The sequence below is a fragment of the Rhincodon typus genome, chromosome 10, assembly GCF_021869965.1.
Source record: "Rhincodon typus isolate 14 chromosome 10, sRhiTyp1.1, whole genome shotgun sequence".
Lineage (NCBI taxonomy): Eukaryota > Metazoa > Chordata > Chondrichthyes > Orectolobiformes > Rhincodontidae > Rhincodon > Rhincodon typus.
In genome coordinates, this window is record NC_063341.1 from 65,679,117 (window position 1) to 65,687,651 (window position 8,535).

The window sequence follows — 8,535 nt, forward strand, 5'->3', positions numbered from 1 at the left end:
ATGTATGTAACTGTTTTCAGGCATTAGCAGTTCATTCTCATCTGTCTCTGCATATGTTACACAGAATCTTTATGTATGAATGTAGCCAATTGTGTTCATCAGCTTGATATTCCTTCTCTGGGGAGTGTCATTCCTTTGTTACTTGTTGCTGCAGTAACTATTGTTCCATTGCCAAGTTTGGGATGCTGTAGGCCTCTGGGCTGATGGTTGATCTGTGTGATAAGGCAATATACATCTCCCAATTAATGCTAACATATATATTCAACAATTTATATCTACTTAGCTTATTGGTAAAAGACACCTCCATTGGCAATTTATCAACATTAAATTTGGTTTTCTGCTGTTTCACTTTGACTTTGTTGCTCACATCTATTACCACTAAGAATTATCGAATCATAGAATTTTACAGGACAGAAGGAAGCCATCTGACGCTTTGTGCCCATACCAGCTCTCGAAAGAGCTACCCAGCTAGTCCCATTCTCTAGCCTTATCTCTATAGGCCTGTAAGTTACTCACTTTCAAATGTACATCCAGCTCTCTTTTGAAATCGTCTATGGAATCCACCTCCACCACTCTCCCAGGCAGCGCATTCCAAATCCTAACAAGTCTCTGAGTAAAGAAGTTTCTCCTCATCTCACTCCCAGCTCTCTTGCTGACAATCTTGAAATTGTTACTGACATACCAACTTTTGGGAACAGAATATCCTTCTTACCTTGTCAAAATTGTTCATAATTTAGAACACCTCAAAGTCACCTCTTAATCTTCTCTGTTCCAAGGAGAACAAGCCCAATTTCTCTACTCTTTCCTTGTATCTAAAATCCCTCATTCCTGGCATCATTCTAGTAAATGTCCTTTGAACAATCTCCAGTGCTTTAACATCCTCCCTGAAATAAGGTGCCGGAACTGAACACAATACTCCAAATATGGTCTGACCAATTATTTGTAGAAGTATAGCATCACTTCCTTGCTTTTATACTCTTGTGCTCCTATTTATAAACCCAAGGATCCTATAAGCCTTCTTAACAACTGTTTCAACTTGCCTGGCCACCTTCAGACAATCATACACATGAACCCTGAGGTCCCTCTGCTCCTGTACTCCCCCTCAATGTTGTACCATTGAGCCTGCATTGTTTCTTCTACCAAAATTACCTCATGTCTCTGCATTGAAATTCATCTGCCAAATCTGCCCATTTGGTTAACTTGTCAATTTCCACCTGAAGTCAGTCAGCATCATCCTCACAATTCACTGTTTTCCCTAGCTTAGTATCATCTGCAAATTTAGAGATTTTGCCCTCAACATCCATCTCCAAATCATTTATATAAATCTGAAAAAGCAAGGATCCCTACAGCAATCCCTGAGAAACACCACTTTCGACTCATTTCAAATCTGAGAGATGCTCATCTATACCTACCATCTGTTTCCTATCTTATAGCCAACTTCTAATCCATGCTGCCAAGGACCATTGATCACAAACAGTTCTAATTTGCTAACCAACTTGCCATGTAGCACCATATCAAATGTTTTCTGAAAGTCTGAATATGAAACATCCACAGCATCACCCTCCTCTAGTGTCTGTGTCACTTTGTCAAAGAACTCAATTAAATTTGTCAGACATACCGTGTCCTTGACAAAGACACGTTGACTGTCTAGTATCATTTTATTTTTCTCTAAGTGTGTATTTGCTGTATCCAGTATTATGGCCTCCATCAGCTTTCCCACTATTGTGGCTTCAGTAGCATTTTTGCTATTGGACATAGTTTGGCTGCAGTGTGTCATTAATCTTTATACTGGAATACTTTCCTTCTTGCCTTCAGTAAGTTTGTTCCTCCATTCAAGGATTGCTTTTTCTGCATCTGTTTAGGATTTACCTGATTTCTTTATGATTCTTTTGGTGACTTTTCACTGCTGCTTCAGTCTTTCCTATTGTCTGGGGGTAGTGTGGAGATGAGGTGTGGTGTTGAATCTCCAAATTCTTTATAAAATGGTTGAATTCTTCACTCCTGAACTAGGACCATTGTTAGTCATCACTAAGTCTGGAATACCTACGAGAGTTTCTATGAGAATAAGGTCGTCTACTCCCAGCCTCATCCTTGACTGTCTGGGATGTCATATTTCATTAGTGACTTTCGAGCTACTTATCTTGATACACAGCACAGGCACTGCACTGGTTAATGTGGTCCTTGCTTTCATTACTCAAGTTTGGCTGGTAAAGCATTTCTTTTGCCTTCTTCAGACTTGACTCAATTCCTTGATGATTTCAGCATCTCTCCTCTCAACTCCTTAAGAGAAAATTACTTTATTTCCTAAAATATGTCATCTTGAGTTGTCACTTAATCTTGTATGTCTGATATGCTCTTGAGACCACCTGAACGTCTTTGATGCTTACAAACTATCTTTTCATTACTACTTCCAACACTTGGGGAACTGTAACTTGTTGGATAGTTTGAATTAAACAAAGAGCCTGTCTGTTAGATTCAATGTTTCTGCTGGGTTGATACCTGACAGAGCATATTGAGCTACTGCTTCATGTAGGATCGGAAGACTTCACACTTTCTCATAGCATCCTCTACTTTCAACATTGCTAGTGTTGGTCTTGACAGCACTTCAGCAACATAGATTTGTTATTTTTGTTCATATGTCATATTCTAATAAGGTCTCTTTAACTAAAGTAAAACAGATAGGAGCAGCGTAAGGAAAATGCTTTGAAGTGTTGATGATCAGATTTGACTGTCACTTTGTCTCTTCCAAGTAGGTATCGATAAAAATGTTCACAAGCAAAGTCAATGGCCAGGCAGTCTTTCTTGATTTGAGTGTAGCATCATCCTATCTTGGATGCAACTATATCGGCTGCATTACGGTTGTTCAAAGTCCTATGGTACTAGTGTCACACTGCAGAGTAACTTCATCATCTATGTCATAATATTTCAGCACTGGCATTGCTATCGTGAGTTGCTCGATTTTGCTGAAATGTGCTCTGATCCCCAATACCACTGCGTATCCTTTGCATTGAGTTAGTGTAATGATTCATACTCTGATGGCAAGAGTTTTGCTAGATGACACATCCACCCTGCACCTTGTTGTCACCAAACCATTGTACTGCTTTTACATTGTTGGTTGTTACATTGTTGCTGCTGATCTCACCTTTGATGGATCCAGGCTGTCAGTATGTGGTCATGTACTTGACTTTGATTATCCTTATATGCAGATATTTTCTTGTTCAGCTTCTGGTTCATCTGGCAAGCCCTGTTGACCAGTCACGTTAGATTCTGATAGTGGTCAGCAATGGCTTCTTCTATGGTGCCTCTACACCCATAAACTAGCAGATCATCCACGATTGCTTCCACCCTGGGAAGATCATTATTTCTCTCATGCTGTCTGTGTTAATACTCCTCTGGAGTTGTAAGAAGACCAACTGACATGCACAACCATCTGTATCTAAACAGAGTCCAGAATGTAGATGAAAAATTGCTGCTTTCATCCAGCTTTATTTTCTAGTAACCATCGTTGGCATCTACAGTAGTGAAGATATTGCCTTTGCAGGTTGTGACAAAAATGCTTTGATGGTTGGCATAGGGCAGTGAGATTTCTTTAGAGCTTTATGTAGGGTTAATGCATACTCTCAACTTTCCAGGCTGCTCCACTGCTACAGTGCTTCTAATCCATTCAGTAGAAGTTGTTATTTTCTGTATTACTCCAATCTTTTCCAGCTCTTTTATTGTGTCTCTCAGGCTGGGCTTACGGGCAGCTCAAACTCTCCTCAGTGGATTCTAATTGATCTTAAACTCCCATCTATTTCTGGATGATATTCTCCAGGAAGATGTCCTAAACCTGTAAACACATTGTTGTACTCCCCTAGGATCTATTTCATGATCAGTGGTTTAATGTGATGTGACATGTTACAAACCTTTTTCAGCACGGCAAGAGTCACCAATCCAAGGTACAGACCCTTTCTGGCTAAGATGAGTGGCTCTTACTTGCTGTCTACGATAGGAAACTCCAGCTCTTTGTTCTTGTCTTTGCATTGGGCTCTCAGTGTAATTAGCCTCTAAGGATATGTTTGGTGCCATCATATACCCTCAACTTTCCTTTTGGGAGCTGAATTATTGATTTGCCATATTGTGCCACTTTGCACAGACTTCATCAATGTTATGATGGGTGGCACACCACTGTCTACCTCATTGCTCCTTTGATCATCATTCCAACAGTCACAAACCATTTACCATTTATTGACCTGACTGAAATAACTTATTGAAAGGTGTAAAGTGATTCACCAAAATTTTCAGCTAATCTCTTTCCAGTGACCACTTATATCTGATGGTTGCACTTCTTTCAAACAAACATATGTTGAAATCATTCAGATTGCAGCCAGAACTCTGGACTCCCATGGTGGACATGTCTTTTAAAAATGTTTGTGTGAATCCCTTTACAGTATTTGCATCCTGCTCTTTGTCCATGATGTATCTGCCTTTTAGGTCCAGAATGTTTATAGGCATAATACTAGGAGAGCTCTATTCTGCCATGAATACGTTCCAGCAGATGATTTATAACCTCAGCACTTTTGCACATGTTGATCACTTTCCTGAGACCAAGTTTCGCTCCTCTCAGTAGATGTGCGCTCGCCTCAGGATTTCTCGTTCCTAATACAATCTCCTAATTAATTAGATCATCTATAAATTACACTAATTAACAGGATTCTGCAAGTTGCGTTAATGTAGTCACATTTTGACCAATGAATCATTTTTCACTTTAAGCCTTAATTCAAAATTTCTGCTGTTCATTGTTTTCTATTCTTCAGAGATTATGGGTGGTATGCACTATAATAGTCACTCCCCAACAATCACAATTTGATAATTCCACTACAACTAGCTGGGATGTACACCAGAATAGTATTACATTTGTAGCCCAAACCAAAGGACTTGAACAATATGATGAGAATTTTAAAATAGTGAACCAGGAACTAGTGTAAATCAATAGACAAAGGACTGATGGGGATAAATCCAATGACTGAATAGCAATGGCTCCATATAAAAGGAACTATTAGAAATATCCCATTGGACCTGGAACCTTATATCTGATGGTTAAAACGTAAACTCATAAGGAGCAAAAACAGAAGTTGCTGGAAAAGCTTAGCTGGTCTGGTAGCATCAGTGAAGAGAAATCAGAGTTAACATTTTGGGTCTGGTGACCCTCAGAACTGATGGTAGATGGGAACATGTTGGTTTTTATGCAGAAGATAGGGTGGAGGGACAGGGTAAAGGGTAAATGATAGGTGGGGATAGAGCCCAAAGACAGAGAAGAACAGCTGGACAGACAAAGGGATGGATAACGATCTGGCTAGGAGGGTGAATAGCTGTTAATGGAGACTAAAAATAGGTAGTGTGTAATGGCAGACTGTGAGATAACAAGGCCTGGTGTGTGGGTTGGGGACTAGGACATAGGAGAGTTCAGGCCCTAAAATTATTGAACTTGATATTGACTCCAGAAGGCTGCAGGGTCTCCAAGTGGAAAATGAGGGGCTGTTCTTCCAGCTTGCACTGAGCTTTGCTCAGCGCAGCCCTCTGGACTCAATATCGCATTCAATAATTTTAGAGCCTGAACTCTTGTTACAGTAAATGTGAAAATGGGTTTCAGCACATGGCCAGATACAAATACAATTTTATGTATTCAAACATGTTGATATGAAACCAATTCATTTTCTCTGTCCCTCTGCAAGATGTACATTGGTGATTCTGTACATCATATTGGATTTTTTCTGATATAAATATTTTATAAACCTGAAATTTTATATATAATAATTTCAAGTCTAGGGGGTACATTTTTAGGGTGAGAGGAGAAAGATTTTAAAAAGTCATGAGGGGCATTTTTTTTTTCTTTTACACAGAGTAGTTCGTCTGTGGAATGAAATTCAGAGGAAGTGATGGATGCAGGTACAGTTACAACATTTAAAAGACATTTGGATAAGTACGTGAATAAGAAATGTTTGGAGGGATATGGGCCAAGTGCAGGCTGGTGGGACTAGTTTAGTCTGGGATTATGGTTGGCACGGACTGGTTGGACCAAAGGTCTGTTCCTGTGCTATGTGACTCTATGACTCCACTCTAACATTTATTTTAACAAAAGTGCAGGATCATCTTGCTAACTTTCAATGAATAATTATGGATAAGTATTGATAAATACCAAGAAATAAACAACATTTACAAATGCTTTGTAAAAGAAAAATTGTGTTTATCACCAAAAGTTAAATAGGCATGTTACCAAACATGTGGAGATGTGAGATTTTTCCAGAGCCTATATTGGGACAAGATGTGTCAAGCAAGAAGATTGATAAGCAGACATGTTTCAAGTAAAGAGAGGAGTAAGACAAGGCTGTGTACTGTCAACAAAACTATTCAATCTGCACACAAAGCAAATAGTCAGATGATTATCTACACTTCCATGGTAAAAATTGGAGGTAGGATTACAACAAACATGCAGTAAACTTGATGACAGTGCTACTTGCAGAATCAGAAGAGGCCCTATAAAATATAGATCAAGTAAAATCTACAATTAGATTTTCAAATTAGCATATGGATTTAGTATGAACACCAAAAAAGACAGAAACAATAGCACTTAGAAGGAATACATTACGAGGAAGCTGAATGAAAATTGACGTAGGCGGTGTCACACTGGAACAAATTAGTAAGCTTGTCTATCTAGGACATATGATAACAGGTATGATGGTAAACATGATTTGAATGCTAGAAGAAGGACAAAGTTAGCCAGAAGTAGGTTTGAGGAGATGATGTGTTAACAGGGAGTAAACTCATGTTGTAAATGAAAAAAAATTATAAGAGGCTGCATTCTATTCATTTTCCTGTACGGTTCAAATACTTGGACAATAAGATTGGTGGAAGAAAATAGAGGCCTTTGAAATGGATCCTAATATGTAGGCTCAAAATTCCATCTAGAGACCATAAGACAAATGAAGAGGTGGATTGCCCATAGTGTGCAGGGATGTGCAGGCTAGGTAAATTAGCTATGGGAAATGTGGGGTTACAGGGATAAGGGAGGGATGTGGGTCTGGGTAGGACGCTTTTCAGAGGGTTGGTGTGGGACTTGATCGGCCAAATGATCTGCCTCTACAATGCAGGGATTCTACGATATGATTCAATTTATGACTCATCTCTGATGTAGCATCACCTTCAGATTTCCACGAAAGGGGTACAGGTATCTAATCATAGTGCTTCATTTATTTATTTTATTCATTTTTAATTCATTCACTCATGTGTACATCATTGGCTGGGCCAGCATTCATTGTTTATCCCTAATTGCCCTTGACGTGGTGGTGAACTGCCTTCTTGAACCACTGCAGTCCATGTGCTGTAGGCACACTCGTAGGTCTGTGAGGGAGGGAATTCCAGCATTTGGACCCAGCAACAGTGAAAGAGCAGTAATATATTTCCAAGTCAGGATGGTGAGTGGTTTGGAGGAGAACTTGCAGGTGGTGGTGTTCTCATGGATCTGCTTCCTTGTCCTTCTAGATGGAAGTGGTCGTAGGTTTGGAAGGTGCTGTCTAAGGATCTTTGGTGAATCTCTGGAGCTTATCTTTCAGATGAGTACTGCTACTAAGCATCAGTAATGGAGGAACTGGATGCTTGTGGGTGTGGTGCCAGTCAAGTGGATTGCTTTGTCCAAGCTTCTCATGTATCATTGGAACTGAATTCATCCAGACAAATAGGGAGTATGTGTCTTGTAGATGGCGAACAGGCTCTGGGGAGTTCGGAAATGAGTCACTCACTGCAGGATTCCTAGCCACTCGCAGTTAATGTATTGATATGGCAAATCCAGTACAATTTCTGGTCAATGGTGATCCCAAGATTGGTGAGTGTGCGATTGCCTAATGGTAAGGCCATTGAATGTCAATGGGCGATGGTGAGATTCTCTCTTGTTGGAGATGATCATTGCCTGATATTTTTGTGACACAAATGCTACTTGTCATTTTTCGGCCCAAGCCTGGATGTGGATTGGGTCTTGCTGTATTTGAATATGGACTACATCAGTATCTGAGGAGTTGCACAATTTTCTTGAACATTATGCAATCATTAGCAAACATCTCCACTTCTGACTTTATAATGGAGGGAAGGTCATTGATGAAGCTGCTGAAGATGGTTGGGCCTAGGACACTACCCTGAGGAACTCCTGAAGAGATGTCCAGGAGCTGAGAAGATTGACCTCCAGCAACCACGACCATCTTCCTATGTGCCAGATATGACTCCAACCAGGGCAGAGTTTTACCACTGACATCCATTGACTCCAGTTTTGCTGAGCCTCCTTGATGCCACATTCAGTCAAAAACAGCCTTGATGGCAAGGGCAGTCACTCTGAACTCGGGTCTGGAAGGCAGCTCTTTTGTCTATGTTTGAACCAAAGCTGTAGAACATAGAAAAGTACAGCATAGGAACAGGCCCTTCGGCCCACCATGTCTGCTTCGACAACGTTCCATTCTAAACTAATCCCATCTGCTTGACCATGGTCCTTATCCTTCTATTCCCTGC